General features: G+C 41.5%; 1 protein-coding gene across 4 annotated transcripts in view; it reads left to right on the plus strand.

Annotated features, from left to right (window-relative positions):
• Positions 1–651: 651 nt before the first annotated feature.
• GGACT (gamma-glutamylamine cyclotransferase) overlaps positions 652–24,017 on the plus strand; it is a 28,540-nt gene continuing 5,174 nt past the window's right edge. For 2 of the 4 annotated variants that reach the window (XM_015631167.2, XM_015631157.2), the window contains exons 1-3: positions 674–725; positions 2,427–2,579; positions 3,657–3,683. The gene's annotated coding sequence lies outside the window, so the exon portion shown is untranslated. Of the gene's footprint in view, positions 726–2,426; positions 2,580–3,656; positions 3,684–24,017 lie in introns of all 4 variants that reach the window. The other 2 variants (XM_015631176.2, XM_015631147.1) reach the window with 2 other exon arrangements.

Consider the following 24,017-nt stretch of genomic DNA (forward strand, 5'->3'; position numbering starts at 1 on the left):
CTCACTCTTATTTCTCCTGTCAATGCATTCACTTTAACGTGATTTACTGTGTGGAACCCTCACATGCTTTGCTGAAGAGCAGACTGATCCCTATGGAGCCAGCTTGAAGGAGTCTGGCTGGTAACTAGAAGCTGCCTGCAAAGGTGGTGAACAGAAAGGCACTTAGCACCCTCAAGGTTTAAAACTCCCGCTTCAGCAGGCTCAACACCAATCTGTGCCTGCAGGCAAAATCCCTTCCTACCTAGTAGTCAACAGCGTTAATAAAATAATAAGGGTTTTTATAAAGGTTCTCTGAAGGCCAGATTGGCTGCCAAATATTGCACTCCTTGACGCACGTTTATTGCGGCCTCCGGGAGGCGAGGCCCCGGCGCGGCTTTCGGGAGCGGCCCTTCCCGGGAGCTCCGGGCGCCGCTCCTGCTTTGGCAGCGGGCGCGGGCTGTGCGGCTCTCCCGGCGCTGCGCCCGGCTGGACGCCCTGTCCGCGCTCCCGCCAAGCACGATCCGTCCCGCTGGCAGCCGGGCGGCTCCGGCCAGCAACCCCGCTCAGCCCCGGCCCCGCGCCCGGGCTCCCCGTGCTGCCCCGGCCGCAGGGGAGGGAGCGCGGGCAGGCGCCGCCCCATGCCCCGCTCCGCCCCGCCGCCTATTCCCCGGAGAGGCGCCCCGGGACGGGCAGAAGGCGGAGGCCGCAGGCAGGAGCGGAGGCAGCGGCAGCGGCAGCGCTGGCGAGTGAGTGCCCCGAAGAGCGCCGGGCAGAGCAGAGCAGAGCAGGGCGGGGCGGCTGGGCCGGGGCCGGTCCGCCCTCACCACACGTGATGCTGCGGGGAAGCGCTGAGGGGAGGCGGAGGCGCTGGCCTGGGCTGCGGGAGGGCCGGCGGCGGCCAGGGGCTCTGCCGGCGGTGCGGCCCTGCGGGGAACACCCTGCTGCCCTAGCGGGGATCGCCCTGCCGGGAGCACCCTGTGGCCCTAGCGGGGATCGCCCTGCCGGGAGCACCTTGCGGCCTGGGCCGCGCTCCCAACAGCACGTGGGAGCCGGCCCGGGGCGCCGGCGGGCGGCTCGGGGCCCCCGGCCGGGACACGGGTGGCCGTGGAACAAGGGCACAGCAGCGCCTCAGTGTGCGAGGGGCAGCCCGTCCGTGAGACAGCTGAGTGTAGGGAGAGCTGTCCCTGGCGCTGGACCGGCCAAGGGGGTGATCACCTTGCGTTCTCCAGGTGCTCAGGCGCATCCTCCCAACAGAAGTATTCATTATGATCCTTTTAGTAACATACCTTTGCCCTTGTAATGGGTTAATGATGTGTATTTGAAGAGCCAATACCCAATCTAGAGGGAAAAGAGGAAAGAGCTCAGGTATCGTAGATGCAGAGTATAGCGCAAGGTGCCCCTGCCAATGGCAGGGCTTGAAAACACGATTTAAGGCCCCTACCTACCCAAACAATTCCATGGCTGTATATCCTTACAGCACTTCAGAGCACTTAACTTTTTGCTTGCATTGCTTGGACCGGAATGTTTGGGGGGGGAATGTCTTTTTTTTTTTTTTTTTTTTTTTTTTTTTTTTTTTTTTTTTTTTTTTTTTTTTTTTTCTAATTCACCTTGGCTTTTCATTTTGCTATACTTTTGTCCCCCAGCTGTTCTGTTTCCTTTTCCATTATAGAGTTACGTAAGTCTTTTGGGTTTGGGTTAAGGTTCATTTAGTTATATCTGTATTAATTCCAGGCAATTAACTTCCTCATTTTTTGCTTCAGGTATTTTTTAATTTGCTGCTTCTGTAATTTTTGCCCTTCTTTGAAAATATCACAGTAGCAACTTCTATAATGTTGAACATACAGTGGCACAACTGTAAATATCTCCATGACCAAGTTGTTTCATGTAAAACTCTGTGAGGAGTGGCCTTGTTTTATATACTCTCTAGCTTAAGCGGGCAGTCAACCTGGAAAAGCAATTTCTTGACAATTAAAGTTGTTCATTGTGTGACAGAAGCCATTAAGAGAGGCTTTAAATTTCACATCTCTGAACAAAACATGGGTAATTTTTCATCATTCTTCTTCCCTCCTCTTAGGAGAAGTCTTAAAAACCTAGACTGTCTGTACAGTATATTTATCTTTCAGTGGCACTCATCTCCTGTCCTTGCTCAATCATAGCTGTCAAAGTCATATGAACACTAACATGTCTTGTGTAATGTCTTGTGTCATGTACTCTGTTCCAAGTGTAGAACAGCTTTCTCCTGCCATGGTTAAATAATTGCGAAACAGAACAGATGTCTCTTTTACTGTCTGTCTCAAAACCTGAGTTTTCAAAGAGGTTACATGTTAAGCAAAACAAAAAATGGCCTTTCCATGCATTGCTAATGTTTTTAAACCTGCACCTGACTGCTGACAAATATTGACTACTTGATATGTGCGTCACACTTCATTTTCCTTGGGTTCTTGCAGCCTGTTTGCTCCTCACTTTCCAAATTAGCGTGGTTTTCTGCCATCAGCTTTGCAAGCAAGTTTCTTTGAGCTTGTTCATGAGTTTGTTTTGAGACCACTGGAATACTGTACACAGCTTCGCTCCATCACAGAAGAAAGCGTGTCATGTTGTTGGTATGTGTCATGTCATCTACTCCTTATACCTTTTCTTGGTGACTTCATACGTGTGATTAGAGTTTTCTGTTGCTCATTTTCTCCTATCATTCAGTGTAGAAATGTTGAAGTGTGTTATTTACTGCAGTTATTTACTGTCTCCTTTTTATCCTTTAGAAAGGCTTAGCATGTCAGTTCATGCTTTCCTTGGCTGATGTTTAACATGAAATGTAGGTGCCTCCAGAGAGTAGAGGGCACAAGCAAGGCCTGGTTTGCACCAGACATCCTGCTGTCTCTGCCACCCACTGTTCTGCTGAGCACAGCCTCTTCCCTTGGAAAGTGTCATCTAGCATTGGCTTTAGCCCTGCTCTGAGTGGGAGGCTGGGCTAAGTGACCTTCAAAGGTCCCATCCTACCAACATTCCTCCAAGTCTTTCTGTACACTCATAACTCCCAATAGTAACCCAACTATTTTAAAGGAAGTTTTCTCTTGAAAAGTACTTTCATCTGACTGCTCATGTTAACCACAGGTTTTGCCCGTTTCTGCTTCTCTTGTTTACTGAGTTGTGTTTGTTCTTGGAGAACTTCAGGGAAATGAGGTTCTATGACTGCCTGATCCATATTGTGAATGTGCAAGTGTAGGTACAGGCACAAAGTTACAGTCATGGGAGTGTCATGGAGTGAAATAAGAGACCTTGTGGCATTTGCCTTCTGCTTCTAGCTCTGGTACGCTTTCACTCTGTAAGTGGATTAGCCAAATTATTTGTCTGTGTAATCAAGACTGCTATTAATAGTTACTGTTGGTAGAAGAAAAGAAAAAGACACTACATTTCACTGTGGTTTTTGTCATTTCATTTTTTGGAGCAATGCAGTTTTCTGTTCCTATTCAAGTCTTGTATGTTTCTCACACTCTAAAAAGTTCTTTGAACTTGAACCTGGTCAATTAATTTTAATAAGCCTTTTGATTTAAGTAGAATTGAATGTGAAACTTGAATGACGTTTTAAGTCGCATGAACTGCTTAAGCAGAGAGCATGTGCTGTAAGAGAACACATTTTCTATATGAACTAATGCTGCCTTTTGTTTTCTCATCTCTCATAGATTTTTTGCAGTATTCTGACAGAAGGGGTAAGTATTACATAGATAATTGAGTAAGAGACAGGGGAAATGGATGGACCCAGTCATGTCATTGAGTTAGCAAATGTAATACCCTTTTCATTCTGTCTCTTTAAAAAGGATGTTTAATACCTTTTTTCTTTAGAAATTGAACTATTCAGGCAGTAGTAAATCACTAGTCTTAACCCAGAATCTGTAGCTATCCAGAATTTTCTGCTCTTTTTCACTGCAAAGGTTTAATTACGTTTTATGGACCATGTCAGATACAGCTCTCTTTTCCCCACTTCCAATTAATGTTAAAGAAGGACAGACTGTACCAGTATAATATCATGTCCTATTGATTTCCCATTACAGTGTTGTTGAAGAATGGCCTTTACATTAAGATTCTTGGCCACTGTGATTTCTTTAAGTGTGTCAGCTATTCGCTCTTAACATCTTGAGAAAACATATTCAATATCTCTGTCACTCCTGATTTCTCTGTCTTACAAGATACCTCTTTTTCTTTGGAATTACCTACATAACCACCTTTCTCTGCAGTGTTTTGTCTGTAATTGCTCATGACCTTTACTAACAACCAGAGTTACCACTGTATTGCTGACATTCTGACAGAAGTTCTTGATCACGTAGAATTGCTTTTTCTCATCCTTTCTCTCGAGAACTGCTTTTTTTCCAGTGCTCTGGGTTGCTGTTAAATGAAAGAGAGATCACCTCACCTGCGCCAGGCTTCAGCTGTGTAAGAGTAGCTGTACTAGAACAATGCTGCAATTTGAAAAATATGTGCTATAAAATAATACCAGAGTACTTGCAAGTCCCTGTAGCTTCTTTCTCTCCCCTCATTTTGTCTAGCCTGATGCAGCCCATAACTTTTATCACAGTAAAATTCAGGTTGGAAGGGACCTGGGGAGTCACTCATCCAGCCTCCTTACTCAAGGCAAGGTTGTTTATGTGGCCAGACAAGGTTGCTCAGTGTTTTATCCAATGTTGTCTTGAAAACTTATAGGGATAGAGACTACACAACGCCTCTGGGCATCTTGCTTCAATTTTTGCCTGTATCATGAGAACCCTTTTCCTTGAATCAAATTGGACCTCTCTTATTTTGGTTTATACCTATTCCTTTTCAATTCTGACATGCACTGCTGTGAAGATCCTGGCTGTGTTTCTTGGATAACCACAGGGATGGGAAGACTGCTATTAATTAGGTCAATGGAAAGCCACCTCTTCTCAAGTTGAAAAGGCTGCTTCCTGAGCTGCTTTTCACAAGGCAACTACTCTTGCCCCATGACTGTCTGAATGCACTGCAATTTGTCCATATTTTTTCTTGCTTTGGGCCCCAAAGTGGGTGCAGGATTGTATCTGTGGTCTAGTAAGTGTCAAGTAAAGGGAGATTGTCACTCCCTGTAATCTGCTGTTTGTGTTCCCATTAATACAGTGCAGAGTGCTTGCTGCCTCAGCTGCCTGCTTTGTTCAGCAAGGTGTATTCATGAGTTGTAAGGTAAGGATGTGTAAGGTAAATCATTGAGATGTCAGGGGAAGCATGGATCCCAAACAGTGTCATCTTGACTGCTGTACTGCACTTCTGGCTAAGTCTTGGCTCCAACAGCAGTCTGTAGCTCTCCTTTTAGTGAGGAAGCAGGTGCAGATAGCCATTTCACATCACATGTCTAGAGATCTTGCTGTTTACTTAGTATTCCAGAAGTGTTAGGAAAGTTTGTTGGCCTTATGTTAGTTTCTGGTAAAAATATCATGCACAGTTTCAGTAGTATTTTGGAATGTTAGTATAAAAGACTTCTCTCTTCCCCAAAATATTTTTTTACAGCTGATCTGGACTCAAATCTTCTATAGTTTCTCTCTTGTATCTCTCTATATCTGGGGCTGTTTAGCCTGGAGAAGAGAGATCTAAGAGAGGACCTCATTAGTGTCTGTAAGTATTGAAGGGATGCTGCCAAAAGGTTGGAGTCAGGTTCTTCCTGATGGTGCTGAGCAATAGGATGAAAGGAAATGGGCAGAGACTGATGCACAGGAAGTTCCACCTAAACATAAGGATGAGTTTTGTTAATGTGCAGGTGACCAAGCACTGGAACAGATTGATCAGAGAGGTTGTGGAGTCTCCCTCACTGGGGATACTTGAAAACCATCTGGTTGCAATCCTGTAGAATGTGCCGTAGGATAAGCCTGCTTGATCAGGGAGGTGAGATCTGTAACCCACTGCTGTCCCTTCCAACTTGACCCATTCTGTGATAGCCTGGGTTTCATCCTGAACCTCTGCTGCCACCTTTGCATCTCAGGTACTAAATGTTGTCTACACATCTTGTGAAATATGTCAAGTTAATACATTTTGCCTTCTGGCAAGCAGCCCGGTTTGTGTGCAGGACTTTCAATAACTAAGGTTTTATTGTTTCTGCTGACACATGGTACTGATAAGAATCATGTGTCAAGTAGACAGACAAGAACACAACAAAATCAAGTGTTTTGTACCTTAGCACTGCCCTCTTCTTTAGTCTATTTCCCAAGATGACAGACTTGAGCTTGAAATGTGAATTTCATTTGTAGTTGCTAACAAGAGGTGCACCTCACATCTCTTTACACCAAATGGTGAAGCATGAGTGACCAGCCTAAATTCTGATCTGGAGAAAATTAAAGCAAGGTGAATTCTACCCTCTGGTTCATCAGGGACTATTAATAGTTTTCTTTCTGAATTATTTTAATTGAACCCAAGTCTTTCTTGTTTACTTTGCTCATTAAACTAGGCTAGGGTATGGACACTGAATTTTGCCACTAAAATCAGTACGTCATTTTAATTGCCTATGGATTCTGTCCACTGCAAGTTCTGTAAACAACAGTTTTGTTCTTGGTTGGATCTCAGAGTGTGTTCATTTCTCTAGAAATCAAAGGTAACAAGTTAGATTATTTTCCATCAGGAGAGGCCCAGTCCACATGTACGGTAGTACTGAAAGCTTGAAGAAAGATACAAACAAACCAATTTTATTCAAAACATTGCTGAGAAAAATAATCTTGGAAGTGAGACTGTAAATAGTGAATGAGAAATAAGGGTCTTGTTCTGGTTTTCAATTGAAGGAATGGTGTTTGTAATGGTTTTCAATGGCAGGTAGACCTAGTGATGTCTTCCTGTGTAACTCTTGCCTCCCTTTTGATGTTCTTCTGGCCTCTGGTTTTATGTATTTTCCTCTGCTCAAGGGATAACAAAAACTGTATGATGGCAATATGTAGATGAGTACTGGAATACACACTCATTGTGGGGACTTAGCCAACCTAGCTCACCTGGACTGAGAGGACATTATTCTACAATGAGGCAGCAGGTTCTTGTTAGTGTTTTAACTTGAGGAAAAATGGGAATTCCTTTATGTGTTTTGTGAAAAGCTCATGGAAAAAAAGGGGAAATGTTACGAGTTTAGAGAAGGGTCTTAATAACATAAGCGCCCATAGTAACAATTTTAAGAGAAAATTACTAAATTCAGATTTTTTTATCTCGGAGATCAGAAGACAGGCATAGTTGTGAGAGAAACTCACCAGAATATGTGGGTAGAAGATCTGAAGACAACTAAAGAAAAGAGTTTTCAGCAATAGTAGTTTGGTGCAGATAATCAGATGAGGGATGAAAAAAAAAATATGCTTGCCATGATTGTCAGCTGAGATGTGATGGTCTTTTTATTATTGACAGAAATAGGAGGATGATAGGTATTAGGCTTGTTTATTCCCCTGATTGCATAGCTACACAGGTGCTCAATGAAAACTGTGGTTTGAAGAACATCTTAGGCCCAAACTTATTTCTGGCAAAATAAGAGCTCTGAACAGGATGGGACAAGCCTTCAGAAGCTAGGAAGGTAAGGGGGAAAGCTTACTACAAAGTGCCATGTAGAAAACAATCTCGGAATGAATGTCGTCTTTCAGTTATGTTTAAGCCTATATCAATTGCTGTTGATCTTTGAGGCAGTTTTTAGTGGAGCCATCAAAACTTAGATTTTCTGTGGAATGAGTAAGAAGGAATCTGAGGTCAGTGTTCCAGAATGTTTTCACTGAGAGGAGATGGAACACAGCACAGGTATGGAGTGTGACTTCATGTACTGTTGAAGCAGTGCTTCAAAAGTCGGGTGCTGCTTGTGAGGTGTGGAGACCATGCTTGGTAAGTATTAGGATGGGATGTGGATATAGGTGAACAACTAAATTAAATTTAGATGAGATTGCACTGAGCCTGCGCTATATTCCTAAAATGTATAAATAACTGAGAAACTGTATGAATGGAGAGGAATGTTTCAACAGAGTTTGGAGTGGAGCCCCAGGCTTGATTTTGCCTTAGCTGAAAATTATGTAGGGAATAAATCCCAGCAGGATGCTTACCATGCACATACACATTTCACACATCAAATCTCTAACCAGCTCCAAGGCTGCAGTCTTTGCTGTGATGTAGTTCAAATATACCTGCTATGAAAACTTTCAGGATATGAATCCAGCCACAGGCCAAATCTTACTGAAGCTTTCTGAAGCTCATTTCAAACACGATAAGTAACACAAAGTTACGTACTTAGGAACTGTGTGGTTGGAGAGAGTGCCCAAAGGGAAGGTGATATGAAGGGCTTACAAAGAAGATTTCTATGGACTCTGTAGATAGAAACTGTTCCCTTGACTGTTACCTCTATAAGGGGTCAAATTCAAGAGAGAGTGAGCATAAAAGAAAATCAACCTTTAAGAGATTTAAAATATATTACTAGTTAATTTTTTATTTATTTTGATTAAACTGTCCTAAGGCAGTATGCCTTATTTCATTATTTGGGTTCCATAATTAATGTCTCAGTAAGGTGAATATGTAAGTGGTTATGGGCAGTTTCAGGAAACCTGCTTAATAGGAACAAAACATCTTTGAGAAGACAAGCAGATGAGCAGAGAAAGAAAAGGATTTGATAATGGCTTTTTCATCTTTCTAGTATGAGACTCCTTACTGAGATCTACTGACTGGCTGGTTATTCCTCTCTCTCCTCTTCTTGTTTATATTTACCTTTATTTATCTTGTCAAAATATCAAGAAATTTAGGTCAAAATATATCTGGATCCATCTGTTCATCTAGTCTGTTCTTTTACTGCTAGTATTTATTATATCTTTTAATTAAGTATGCTTAGTAACAGTTTACTATATTAATGGAGGGCATCAAGTATCTTTAATTTTGTACAGGGTGAACTTCAAAGTTTTCTTCCTAATTTCTATATAACAAAACAATGATTTAATCTCTTTAATTAGTTGTATTGTAGTCTATATGTTTTATCTGTAACTTCTGTTTCAATATTGGTGTGGGTGGAAACTGAAATCAGGCTCTGTATTTTAGCTGTCTTTAGCACATTATTATCATTGCAGTCTTATTGTGAACCCAGGAAGTGTTCATTCATTGACTTGGCTATCCAGTTCAGTTTTGAATTTTGTTGTGCAGTTATTTTTTTGATATAATAACTTTGTGTTCTCAGTCTTATGACAGACTGAGAAAATTATCAAGTCCATGACTGACCTATCAGTTCTAGGTGTGTCAAATACTTTGATTGGTTTTGGGGCACACTTTTGGGGAGATTTTGAGATTGACCATCAGTGTTGTTGCAACCAGATTTTAAGCAGGGTCTGGAGAATGATGCAGCAGACACCAGACCTGGTAGGAAGGGAGGAACAGATGACATTGCTTTTTAGGATAATTTGTCTTTCATGACCCTCCTGCCACATCAGTAATTTCGTTTGATAGGTCAAAACTTAACCTAGTGGGCTAATTTTTGAGATTATATATGGGATGGATTATTTCTTTGACGTCTGCCCCATTCTTTTGTTTCTCTGTGCCAGCCCACTAAACCATCAGCCCAACTACATTATCAGCTGAGTTTTTACTTCAGGTAGAAGTAATACTTTTGGAGTTTAATTAGGGAAGAGTGTTAGGAAGTATTTTCAGTGACAGTGTAACAGTCAAGCTTGATGATTTTTATCTCTTAATGGAATAAACTCCCCAGTAATCTTCTACTTTTGTGATCTGTAAACACTCTGCAGTACAAACAGCATGCACAACTTTAGTGTTTACTTAACTCTGCTCCCAACTCATTATTTCTGTCTTGTGGGCAAAGCTGCTGCAGATGCAGCTTTTGTAGCATGTTTTCTGAGCTACCACGATACAATCACTTAGCTGTCTAAGAAATGTGTTCTAGTTTGCATTGTTCTTTTTGATGAAACCTGTGACACTGCTGTGTATTACACTCATGCATGTGCAGCAGTTTACCTATGAATCACGTATGCAGTGGGTAAACAAATGTGTGTGTAAGATTGTTTACTGTATGTCTAGATAAATAGCAGTGTCTCTTCTCTACAGTTGCCACATTAGCAGCATAGAAGAAGACTATATGATAGATTTTTAATGGTTCCATATCGAAGTGATGTATCTCACCAGCGTGCTATCAATAGAACAAAGAAAACCTATATGCCTATAAAAAATATATTTTTTAATATCTTCATTAAATATCAGTTCTATCAGAACTACCTGGCATTAAAATGTTTCATATCTGTGATCTAAAAGCAGTTTTTGAGATGAAAAATGGTCACAACCAGGAGAAGGGTTTATTTTGTGGGCTCAGATTTATAGTAGTCTTTATGTATAATATGTAAACCAGGATGGCTGTCCTGGAAGCCTCAAGGCACAAGTGTGTATAGCTTTCTACCTGGGGAGCAGAAGTTTCAGAGTGGGAATGGTCTGGGTGAGCTGTGCACCTGTTCTTGAGGCTGTGGTGTCAGAGGCTTTGGTTGTTCTTGCACTTTGCCTTCTTTTTATCAGTGTTTTTATCAGCCAAAGATGTGTGGCTGGGCTGCTCAAAGGCACTGCTCTGCCTTTGAGCCAGACATACCCTGCATGTGCCAGATCCAGCCAAAGCCAGCTGCAGAACTAAGAACAGTCATTGGCCTTTGTCCGAGTTCAAGAAGCATTTGGGCAAAGCTCTCAGGCACATGATGTTGATTCTTGGGGTGTCCTGTGCGGGGCCAGAAGTTCTACTTGAGGATCCTGATCAGCCCTTTCCAACTCAGCATATTCTGTGATTCTACAGTCTCCCAGGAAGTAGAACAATTAGATTCATGCCCTTTGTCCCAAGGTCTCTAACCCATGTTCCATTGGGTCTTGTTTGGCCTTTTGAAGTTAGATCACAGTGCAGAAAGCAATGCAAGATTCATGGGGTCAGAAAGCACTTCGTGTAGCACCTCAGGATTGTATCTCTGAGTGTATTTAGGAGGCACAGCATGGACTAAGAATGGGTGGGAATCCAACATTTCATTTGCTTTTCAGGGTTATTCCTATTTGGGAAGGTAAATCTGAAAAAATCAAATAATTGCATAATGTACCATCTATAAAGAGGCAGGGAGTGGGATCTATACTGTCTTTGAGGTAACAGGAATCTACTGACTAGACCTCAGTATTGGTCTCTTGCAGTCTCCATGAGTCCAGTGTTCCTTTCCATGTATAGCATATGATTCAGACTGTCTTTTATGTTTACTTTTAAAGGAGGCCTAAGAGATTCTCATCCAGTTCCTTGGCAAAGTTTGGCAGCGGTGATGTTATTTCTGATAGAGGTTCATTGTCTTGCTGTTGAGGCTAGACAGTAGTGAAGGACTCCTAACTTTTCTAGTTATTTATCCTCTTCCTAGGCAGCCTGCTTATCAGGAGGTGGGTAGTCTTTCTAATGTCCGTCCTCAGAATGGATCTTACTGGATCTTCTGTCAAAGCAGATGTGGAAAGAAGCATACAGCCTCTTTCTCTTCCAGTATGCTTTCATGCTCTTAAAGGCAAGATGTTGTTTTCTCTAAAAGAAGTGATCACAGTACATGCTCTTTATTTTTGGTTTTTTCTTCTATAGGTTTTGGTTTCCTGACCTGTGATTGTTCTCTGTCCAGCTGACTGTGGTTCTTTACATGTAGCACTCAAAGCTGGGTGTACTGTTCAATTTGTGGCAGGATTAGAGCAGGGTATTTTTTCCAGCCCTACCACATTGTTGACTCATGTTGAGTTCATGATCATTGTAACCATCAAATTTCTTTCTGCAGAAATGCTGTTACAGCAACCTTTCCCCAGATTTTGTTTATTGATTGTTGATTATTCCTGGTTTAATCTTAGAACTTTGTTCTGGCCATAGCTGAACAGCTGCTGCAGAGCAGCAGTTGTGCAGGGGCCTGTGGCTGCCTCATTAGCCTTGTGCACATCATTCGGAATTTTCATTGCTGGTGCTTCCCTGCTACTGGAATGAACATAACAAATCCTGAAAATATGTCCAGTTTGAGATTAATGCCTAACCATCATACCTCTGATAAATATTAACTGGTCTTTCTAAACAGTTTTGGAGTTTTTAATATTTCCTGACTAAATAGCAACAATTCTTGTTAAATCATGTTTTTTAGCTTGCTTGTGAGAATATCATGAGCATTATCAGTGTCAAAAGTTCTACAAAGGTCAAGACAAAGTAACTAGTATGGATCAAGACAGATCATTTCTTTTCTGCATCTGCACATCTTATCAGTGTTGGAGATGGGAAACTGCCTCTGTGTGTATTCTATTAGGTTTTATTACTAAGAGGTCTGCATCCCTTCTTTCTTCCTTAGGAGCTGACATGGGAAATAATGTGTATCTCCATCCAGGTGGTGGCCCCTAGGTCTGCCTGGGCAGTCTTTTGCAATGGAGGACACATGAGGCCGCTCTGCTGAGCAGCTCCAGATAAACCTTTGTGACCTGTGTATTACTTTACCAGTTGTCCTTCTGCTCCTGTGCATACAAGCACATTCTGAGTCAGTGACCACTGAATACTTGCATTTTATGGGAGAAAAGGGTCCTCTAAGGTCTTTTTTATTATTATTGGTTTTCCCTTATGAAAAGGGATAAGGAGTCCTAAAATAATTAACACCTTGTTTTACAGAAAACTACTGGTGTTTGGTTTTGGGGGGATTTTTTGGGTTTGGGTTTGTTGGTTTTTTTTGTTTTGGGGGGGGGTTTGTTCTGAAATGCTGAAGCGAACAAGTGGTGGTTACAATAAACAAAACCTGCCTATAAAACGTGTCTAACTTGGTTAACCCACCAGACTTAGGCTGTCTGTTTTAAAAATTACTAATTTATGTTAACATCTGTTTAAATCAAGCATTGAGGAGAAGAGCTGCTTTTTCTTAATCACTTGCATCCCTTTTCCCAGGCTTAAGCTTTTTTCCCTCTTTCCATGACTGTCTTAATCTTTATATGTGTTGATGTTATTTGATACCATTATTCAAAGTTGTATTGCTCTCTTATCTTCCTTTTACGGGATTTAGAAGCCTGTCATCAAAAAGCTGGCCCCACAGATCAGCTTAGAGGTAGTAAATGCCTTGCAGGCACATAGGGATCTCCTCCAAACATTGTCTGTGGAGCCTAGAAATGCACTCACCTGAAAATAATTCCTGTATCAGGGTTAGCTTTTCTGTTCCAGCTTTAAAATCCACAGTGATTGCACTAAAACCTGAGAACTTGTACCTATGGAAGTATTTCTGTCTTAACTGAAAAAGTTTTGAAAGACAATATGATTTCTGGAAAGTCTGCTGCAGGAAACCCATGCATAATTAGTGGAAGTGTCAGTCTGAGTAAGTTTTTACAAAATTAATTATAAATATCTTGATCACATCTTCCTTTGTTTTCTGGTGCAGAATTTTCTGCCAAAATAGAAACTCTTAAACCTTTTGATTCTGAAATATTGCATATATATGTTATAATACAGTATTTTCTATCTTTTTTGTATAACAAGCTTACAACTTTTTTCCCCAAGAGTTCAGGATTCTTTTACTGATTTATTTGAAATGCTATATTAAAATAAAAATGTAACACAAATCTTAGACTAGTTAATCTAACTGCCAGCCATAGCTCCATTTGGGCTTTGGAATAAGCATCAAAAGCTGAGAAAGTTTTCATATTCTTATGCCCATTATCTAAAGATTAGAGCAAATAAATGCATGTACTTTCTCATTAAAAAAATATGGGGTCACCAGTTCTGACTCTTTTCATTTCCCTTTAATTTGTCAATTTTTTATCGGCTCTATTTTGCTGATAGAGTGGAAAGAAGGAGAGACTGAATTTAATTAAATCTTCTTTGATATTTAACTTTTTATTTAGTGTCTTGGCGATCCAAGGAGCTCCAAGCAATAATCAATCAAAATCGTTCCCCCCTTTCTATTCTCAGGGGAACTGTAATAATAACCAATTAATACAGCCCTAGACTGGAGAGAAAGGTTGTGATTAGCCCCTACAAAAATTGATTGCAATTAGCAAAATTCTGGTGTAACAGAAACCACTAGTTAAAGTGTTTTGTGGAAAAAAAGGCTTAGGATTTAGCTTTCTTGAAATGCTGAAATACAGCAAAATTTTCACTTTGTTCAGGCCTTTTTTGACCTTGTCTAAGGGATGAAGGCTTTTAGACACCTTGAGCCTCATTTTTAAAATGACCTGCCATGGTCAGTTAACTGATAATGTATCAATTAACAAAAAAAATAATCTGTGTGCATGGCTTGCCATAATTTTCTACAATTCCACTTCCTTTGATGTATTGCTGCCCTAAAATCAAAGCACACACGCACACCACTGCAGAGCGTTTTAGAAATATATGGTGTTATTCTGGTGACACCAGGTGTTGAAAGTAAAAAATGTAATGCATTATGTATTCAGAAGCATGCCTTTACTAATTGATAGTTATTGTGGGGTAAATGGTGAGCTAGTGAGAGTTTGTAATTTGCCAGTAATTTATCTATTTTGAGAGAAATGTTCACATCCTGAAAGTCACAAGTTATTTGATCATTACCTGCCTTTTTAAGTCATATCAAAAAGACAAAATGTTGTACGATTTCTCTTCTTTCTGTGTTTTAAGTAATATACTGTTTCTTGATTTACATCTGGCTCTCTAATTACATTATTTAATTTTTCCTCAGTTAATTAACATCAATAAGTGAGTGTTTGCTTAAGGAATGCAGAAGTGAAATTAACTGAGATTTCCAGATGTCCCTAGATACTGTCAAGTCTGGGAGAAATGCTGTTCAGAATAATAACATTATTCCTGTGCGTGGGAATTGGGAGTTGCCTGAGTCTGCTGTACTGCACAGTATTTGGGTGGGGAGAGTGGCACTGGGAAGGCAGTGACTGATTTGTTCAGGAGATGAAATGTAACTTCCTACGGCCAAGTTGGACTGAGAAATTATTTAATAATGTTTTGTCTGTTTTCAATACTGTGTGAATAATGTTTATCTTTAATATTTTTCAGGTAGCATAATTTTAACTCCAAAAATACAGTTTTTGGTTAATCTGTAAAATCATCCATTCTTACTCCAATTTTTCATTGTCAAATGCATTTGGTGTGAGGGTGTAACATTGTTCATACAGAACTACTTCTTGACAACTCCCAGGCTGTATTTGCTATGAGCCAAGACCTTTCAGTGCAAGCAGTCTGTTTTTAAAGTGTGGTGCTGATTGTATTTACTGGAGGCTGTTCTCTTTATTTGTTGCATAAAAATAAATTGTAAGTGGTGCTTGTAAATTTACATTAGTAGGAGCAAAGTTGCTGACGGGAAAAGCAGTTGGTTTTATATTGTGTATCAGTTTGTGATGAGAGGTGTGTGTTGAGAATGTCTGCTGATCCCAGTGCAAGAGGACACTTTTCACTTAGAAGGATAGAGAAGTTTTGGGACTTGCTGTTCCTGTCCTACTTACCCTGTTCCCTCACACTGAAATTTGAAATAGCATGAGGAAGTGAATTGGAAGATACTCTACACACTACTGCATATTTGGGACCTATTTGGAAAGGTGGGATCCCAACAAAATAGCAGCATGTATGAATTGTTTTCTTATTTCTACAGCATACCCTGAGAAAGCAGGAATATAGTGATCCATTGTCAATGATCCGTTCTCCCTCATGTCCCACAGTATGGATAGGGTCCTTTTCAGTGCTGAGTTCTGTGCATCCCCTTCAGTCTGATTTGTTGACAGCTAATGTAGCCAGTTTAGCTATCCTCTTTTCTCATCATTTTGGCCCATATTTGGGGTGTGCAAGGAGGCTGTTGTGGGGAGATACTAAAGATGAGGATATGCTAATTTATAATGGGAGGCTTAATCACCTTTGCTTGGGGCCTGCTCCAGTCCTAAATTGGCTAGATCTTAAGATGTGCCTTGAGGCATTCAGAACATTTTATATTGTAATTGCTTAAGTCATGCCAGTTTTTTCAGCACAAACTGTAGATTGATGGATAGGTGTAGCTGGACACTCTCCTAGATATTTCAGTGCCTTAAGGTATGTGAGTTTCTTCTGATGTGCACACAAAGTATCTTGGAAGACTTACTTAACTCTAGAATGCTAATTTTAATTTTATTTTTAAAAAATTTAAAAGGTGCTTTTCAGCTGCTCTATATGCTGTCGTGATGGAGAAGTGTGTCACAGATGGAAACAACCTGGTTTGTAGAAGTAAAATCCTTCACAAAAGCCCTTAGAGTGTGTGCAGAGCAGGGTGACCAGGGTGGTGAAAGGCCTCAAGGCTAAGATTCTTAAAGAGTGGTTGAGGTCACTTGGCTTGTTCAGCTTGGAGGAGAAGGCTAAGGGGAGAGGCCTCATCACAGCCAACAGCTTCCTCAAGTGGGGCAGTGGAGAGCAGGTGCTGATCCTCTCTCTGCTGACCAGTGACAGGATACAAGGAAATGGGATGAAGCAGGGGAAGTCCAGACTGGACATCAGGAAAAGGTTCTTCACTGCAAGGGTGACTGACCACTGGAACTGGCTCCCCAGGGAAGTGGTCATGGCTCCAGGCCTGTCAGAGATCGTGGAGAGTCTGGACAATGCTCTTTGTCACATGGGTTAGCTTTAGGCAGCCACGTGAGGAGCAGGGGGTTGGACTCCATGATTCTTATGCGTCTCTTCCAGCTTGAGAGATTCTGATTCCTTTATTGCCTTCAAATGATGAGTGCCCCCAAAGCTCTTGTCTGTGGTCCTCAAGCGTATGTTCTTGCACTTTGTGTCATTAAAAGCCATCTTACTTCAACTACACAGTTCTTAGGCCATCTCATGTGGCTGTAGCATGAAATGATGCTTTTCTGGATGCATCACACACAGATGTGGTAGGTACACAGCTAACTACCGTTGTGAGATCACTAAGAAATAAAACAGTATTGATTCCTGCGGAATATGACTGGTAACTTTTGTTTGTGCTTATTACTTCTTAATTTAATGTATTCCATTATAATATTCCCTTAACTTACTCCTTGTTCATAGACAGTTCTTCCTTATGACTTGGTCTGGAGATGTTTTCACTGATTATTAAGTAATGAGCTCCAAGTTCACTGTGTTATCCTTGTCAGAGTAGGTTGTTTAGTGACCCTGGCCTGGCTTTTTTGCATTCAGAACCACACTGAATATTATTTCCCTTCTCCTGTACTTCCAGTACTTAATTCTGTTCCTCTTTCTTTATCAAGTAACTATCAGAAATTCTTTCTCAAAGGTCACTGAAGAGAGGCTGAAGAGCGTGTTTGTATAAAGCCATATTAATTTAGGTAAATATTTTATTTGTAAATAATTGGTTCATATAAATTAAGATGAATATTATGTAATCCTGTTACAGTCTTACAGTTACCCCTGCTGTAAGATGCCCTTCATTAAATCTTCCTTCCAAGCATTCTGGAAGGAGAAATGACAAGGAGAATTAGAGTAAATTCTATGTGTCATCATAAAATCAAAGTAGCTTTTATCTGCAATTGCAAATGTATATGTAGAGATGGGGAATTATTTCCATTAGTAATTTTTGTGAGACACTTGTGGCTCCATGGGAAGATTTAAGGGGTTGCGTAGCTGGTTTTCCTCATTTTTCAGTAAATACAGATCTTACAGACCTCTGTTAAATTTTGCATTAGATTGTTTCTGCATCAGAGACCAAACCAGTCTTTACCAGAAAATAAACATTTAATTTGACACATACTTTATAGGACACATACAAATTGGAGATTTCTTGTCTTGCTTTGACTCTACCAGGCAGGAGGATATTTAAGAGTTTGGTCGGTACATTTTATGGATTTGAAAGCAAATACTCCAGTGCCTTGCTAAGTGTAATTTTTGTCTTGTTTGGATGTCCCCAGAACATGTATTTGTTTCTTCTATGTAGAAGATAGGAGGCTAGTAAATGTATTTATTCTGGGAAAAGGATTCATTCCCTGTTGCTGAAGGATGTGAAGTATGTTTCAGACTTCATTGCAGGAATTTGCAAGTCATTCTTAGTAAAAATCAAGACCAGGACAGTTGAAATAACTCATTAATTCTCTTTTCATGATGATCTGTGACTTGTTCTGTAGTAAACTTGTTACTAATTTCTAAAGAGAAGTGATATGACTCGGTGGGATTGAAGTTAATTACATACATCTGTCCATGGTTCTTTGTAGTTTTGATTTGATGTCCTGTTTTGGTTTGTATTTTCTAGCCTTTTATTATATTAGGAAATGGTGGAAGAGATCTGTTGCTGAGATACGGATTGGGTTTTTATTTCTGACTTGTATTAAGTTGCAAGCTGAAATTCACTTTAAAAATCTTTTTGTTAAATAAAACTGCCCAGATAGCTTACCAATGTAAGACTTGCATATACATTTCATTAATAAGACAAATAAAATAACTGTAGTGAATTAGAATAGAGTCACAGAATCATTTAGTTTGGAAAAAGAGCTTTTGAGTCCAACTGCTTACCCAGCACAGCCAGCTACATCACTAAACTATGTCCCTTAGCACCACATCTACACATCTTTTAAATACCCTCAGGGATGGTGACTCCACCAGTTCCCTGGGTTCCCTGGTTGAGCTGATTTATTTTGTTGCCAGTATGACCCATGTTAAATATTATGCTTCTCCACAAATTGGATTCATAGGCTGAAAGGATGGTATAAGACTTCCTTCTTAAAAAAAAAAAGTTCCACTTTTGCTTCTATGCACTTTTAGTAACCTCAGCTCTGGTCCACTAAATGTCAAGGAGGGCCTGTCCTCCTTCCATCGCTACCTAGCAGCATGCATACAAATAAAAAAGCATTACTGTTAGTGTGACTTCTGTGTGTATAGATATACTTTATTGTCTACTACTCCTTCTGAACCTCAGAAAATTTGTATGACCTTGCTTCAGAGCAAATGTCCTTGGCCATTATCCCACACTATCTGTACCCTTTCTGGTGGAATATTTAAAATTGTGTTTGCATTTAGATCTGGTGTCTCCTCCAGTACAGCTTTTAACCTTCCTCTCTCCTTTCCTGGTGGCCACTAACACTTCACAAGCAAAGCATGGCTCTGTGTAAAATATCCTTGTGCGTGTATGTGTGGTTGCAGCAAATGCATATGAATAATCTTTCTTTGACCCTTTTAAGCAGCCTGTACTTTCCCAGGAATCACGTGTTGGAAAAAAAACCCCAGTCTGTTGGATTTTTCTGATGTTTAATTTCTGCCACATTGGTCAAAGGTTTGTGTTTTAGTAGCTAGTCCATGCTGGACTGGCATAGGTAGCCATTTCTGGAGGAAAAATTCTACAGTGTAATGTGACGCTGTTCCTAGAATTATACCTGGATTTTTCTGTTTGGCTCACTTAGCAGAACACATTTTGTTCCCTGAGCATCTGGGGAATCCCTGCTCTCATTAGGTTTTTAGCAAGGTTTGAGGAGCATTGTGTTGCAGTGACCCCTCCACATGGTGTGCTGCAGGGCTCAGGCACCTTGACTCATCCCTGCTACTGCCTATGGAGCTGCTGGCTGGAGTGTCCTCTATTCTGTCAGGATGTCCAGCTACTGGCCTTCCCAGCCAGCCACAGAGCGAGGCCTGAGGAGCACCACTGGGTCTCTCCTGGGCAGAGCTCATTCTGTCTGCAGCCCCTGCCATGGCACCTCCACCGAGCAGCAGAAAAGGCATAAGATGGCTTCCCGAGCCGCAGGCCCCTGCCAGTGGGAGGATGCTCTTGCTCACCAATGGGGCTTTATAAACATCTCCCTTCCAGACTCAGTCACACTCCCAAGGGACGGTGCTGGGCCATGACCTGGGCACCTCTCCCCTCCTCACAGAGGATCATTGTGCAGCTGTTCCCTCATTTCCTTTGTGGAAAGGCACCTCACGATCCCACACAAGACCCCATCTTTTCTCTCTTCCCGTTCTCTCTCTCACCATCCTTTCAGCGTAGAAAATACATTCCCATGCTTAGGTACTCAAAGTGTTTGCCGTGTTCCACAGGCCGGGATGATCTTCTCGGTCCAAAACAGCGAACTGACCGCTCAGGGTATTGGCATGTAAATTAATGTGCTGACCTTGCAGGGAACCCATCCAAGCTGCAGGCTCTGTCCCCAGTTTCAGGATGTCGGCAGTTTGAAACTCTGGGCTCTGTTCTGCATCTCAATGATGGAAACCACTTCAAATTCACTGTGGCGTAGCAGGGCTGCCCTATCAAAAGTTGTTTTTCTACTTTTTTCCTGTAACAGCAGTCTGGCATTTAAAGCTTATGCTCCATTCTTGTGGGTTGTTTTTTTCTTCCTTTTGTGTAGATACAACAGTGTAAGCACCTATGCTAAAAGTGCAAAGATGAGATAATTTTGTGTATATAATTTAAACTAATTGTAGTGTACTTAAAACTGCATTGTAAGGACCCACCGTGCTTGAGTGGGGTTTTGAGAAGCTACCTAGTCTCTTGCCTTTCTCTAAGACAAGAATAACGGTAGCATCCATGATAGTTCGTGCAAGTTTTCAAGAGTTCCAGTTTTCAAGGCTTCCACACTGTTTATTGATGTTCAGTAAACACACTTCAGTTGGCACTCAAGACTAAGATGCTTGAGGTATTGCTGTGCTCTTCTGAAACATCAGTGTGTTGCTCAATAACACTCAAAAAGGCGTGGGGAGAATGGAGTGAGAGCAAAGGACGAGACGTGGTTTCTCTCCATGTATATATTCATGGTTTATCCTTAAATATTTCAGTTCTAGTTTCCCTGTGTCAGAAAACCATAGGAGAATCAGTACAGAGTGCTTCTTTACTGAGTTGGTTTGTTAAATATACATGGACTTGTCAGCCATCAAGATAGTGAGCACTAGAAAAGTATCTGGTGTCACAGAGGAGGTGCACCGAGCCCCCTGACTCAGGAAGATGAAGCAAGCAGGCATCAGGGACAGACCCCACAGTAATCTGGCCTCATGCACACACAGGCAGTCGTAGCCTGGGGCTGCCTTCCGTGCTGCTGCTGCTGCCATTGCTGACACAAAAATGGGCATGAGAGCTCACAGGAAGAAAAGGCCTTTACACAGCATAACGTTCATCACTTGGACTTGGGGAGGGTCTGGACATGCATCAATGTTGCCTTGCCCTGTTCTTGTGCTGTGATGATGAGGTATCTGTTGTTGACCACCCTAAGACAGAGGGCACTGGGCCCTCAAGCTTTTTTGGGGTCATTCATTACAGTTGTCCTTATGCCTCTCTGTTCTTACAATTAGAAAGCTGTTCCTATCCATGTTAATGATTCTGTGCAAAAAAATTTGGCTGGCCTTGTGTTCATGTATGCAGAGAATCAACTGTCTCTTCTTAAAACCTTTACCCATATTTGTAGGAGATTATGCCCCATCTCATCAGCTCCAATTTAAGCTCGTGCTGGTTCATTTTTGGTCCGAGTTAAACAGTTCTGGACTCAGTGCTCTGCCCTGAGCTCTTTCTAAATATTTCAGTCCACAGGTTTCTGAATTGAGGTCCAAGACTTTAGTGAAACTTGTACAACATGACTTATTATTAGGACAAAACAGTCAATACTTACTAATATAATTTTCTCCGGAGGTGGCAGCTTTCCCCCTCTTTCCTCTCAACTCAGTTTGTCCGCATCAACTTCTGGTTTTTTCATCCGCCTTTCCTTGTCCTGATGCGCTGCCAATCCCCTCCAGTCTCTGCACTCTCTAGAAATGTAGCCTGTTGATCAGTCTAATCTGTCCAGCATGTGTTCTGCATTCCATCCCCAGCATTTTTTTGCATGTGGTAGTTTTATCTATTTGCCACTTTGAGACCTCCTAAAAGTCACTTTGGGAATTACTCTTTTGGTTAGTAATAAAAACTAATCTAATGCATTTTCTCAATGCAGTACAGTTGGAAGTAATTTGCAATGTTTTCAAACAGACAAAAGGCAAATGTTTGCTGTGGTGACAAAGGGGTACAAAGCATATGAACAGTGCTATGATTGATGCCTGTCCAATGAAAGGGCATCCTTACTCTGCCTCCTGGCAGAGACTTAAAAGATGCTCCAGCTTAAGCACAGGAGTATTTACTGGTTTTGGGGATATGAGTTATCCAAGGAAGAAATGAAAAGAATCTGCAGAGAAGGTTAAGTAGAGTTTGAGGTAGTGCCCAGTAGCATCCAGCATGGCCCTGGTTACTCCAATACTCTTGTTTGTTTTCACAAACCAGCACCTCACAGCTTTGGAGTGGGTGACCGCTGCGAGGAGACCATAACCTCTTGATTTCAAAGGAGCCATCGTTTCACTGGTGCCTCTGTGGTTAATGTAAGAAAGGTGTCTTGCCATAAACTTTTTCCGAGGTATTCAGCAAGGTTGGGAAGGGGTCGGCCGAGGCAGGAAGCCCTTGTCTGTGCTATAAAGAAAATAGCAAGCAACAAAATGAAAGCATCAAAGGACCAACAGGATGCGGTCCCAGGAGTCCTCTCTGGCATGTTAGTCCTTCTTGAAAGTTAGCATTGAGTGAAGAGTGACCTTAAAACTCCCTTCATTCAAACAGACCGGGCTCAAGTTTAAAGTTCAAGGCATTTTGTTTTTTCACCTGTTTCCTACAGTTTTTAAGAAACTTCTGAAGAATTAATGTGTAACTATATCTGGTCACAGAGCCAATGCAGAGAATTTTTCTCAAGGGAAAATAATGTTACTGTATGGAGCGAGAGAAATGGATACTTTCTGAGTTAGGTTTTATTTTGTTGAAACTTTTTCTCCCAAACCCACTGTGAGCATGATTGCAAACAGCCCTGGAGCCAGTGTAATGCACAGCTCTGGGGCCATGCTTTTTTTTTTTTTTTTTTTTTTTTTTAAGAAGGAGCTGATAGGGTCCTGTAATAGTCTGAATTGTGCTTAAAAAAAAAAAAAAAAAAAAAAGTGGTTTTTGCCAAAGCTGCTGCTGCCACTTGGGAAGCAAGGTCTTGCTTTGGGCACAACCTGGGAGCAAAGAGCCTGGTTGCAGCTTCATCTGTAAGTGCATGGTGAGTGAGCCAGCAACTGTCCCCATGGTCACCCACCCTTCTCTCACCCTGCTGGAGCTGCTGGGCCTTGAGAGGGAAAACAGAAGCCCTGACCCAGAACTCCATTGGTGGGTGAGGGTGGATGTGAATACTGCTGCCCTACCAGCACTAATGCCAAGTGGCAACCCCAGCTCCTAGCTGGCAGCAGTTGTGAGCCACATTTCACCTACCTGTGTGATGCTGAAATAGTCCCTCTATTTTCTGATCTTTGCATCTTGCCTGATGAAGCAACTAGTTACAGACACAAGCAATCTGGCAGGTCATCTTTCATAGCTAAAAGAAATACTTTGCAGAGATGATGTAAAAATTTCACTCGTGTTTCCCCATGCCATTAAATTTTAATGATTCTGGTATGAATTTTTCATGAAAGTACTTTCTGAATGGGTTTGTTTAGTCCTGGCAGCTAATATTCAGTATACGTCTGGGCGGGTTTTGTTTAGTTTTTGGTGGGTTTTCTTTTCCTCTCAGGTGGTTTAGTGAAGGTAAGAAGTGTCAAACTGGATTAAGTGAGAAAAGGCAACTTCTTGTTGGCAATTCAGCAAGGGGATGCCATCTATAACTCTTTTCAGCTGCGTGGTGGAAGCCTGTGAAATGACCCTCAAATACAATTCTGCTCTGTGCTCTCCTGCCACAAGGTGGCTAAAACTCTTTTAAGAGCCCAGGATTTCCGAGTGCTTTGAGTGATGCTAATACATCTACAGCCTTTCTGCAGTGCAACACACGGCACACTGGAGATCAGATTTATTGCGCAGAAAATTGTGTATGTCTTATTTATATGGAGCAGTGATCAGGAAATGTTATTGCCAAGTTTATTTCAATCCCTCCTTGGCTGGAGGGCTGGGCCTTGCTTTGTTGTTGGTGCTTTTTTAATAGAAGGAGAAGTCATTGTGCTCAGCCCATCCAGCATGAGCGACAGGGCCTCTGTGGGGCACAGAACTGCCACTGGGAGCTGTGGCTGAAACTTCAGATTCCTACTCCATCTCTGTTTGTACTGCCTGCTGAATCAATCTGCTCAAAGGCTAAATCAGAAACACTTGTCCAAACCTGGGTTAGCAAGT

The sequence above is a fragment of the Parus major genome, chromosome 1, assembly GCF_001522545.3.
Source record: "Parus major isolate Abel chromosome 1, Parus_major1.1, whole genome shotgun sequence".
Lineage (NCBI taxonomy): Eukaryota > Metazoa > Chordata > Aves > Passeriformes > Paridae > Parus > Parus major.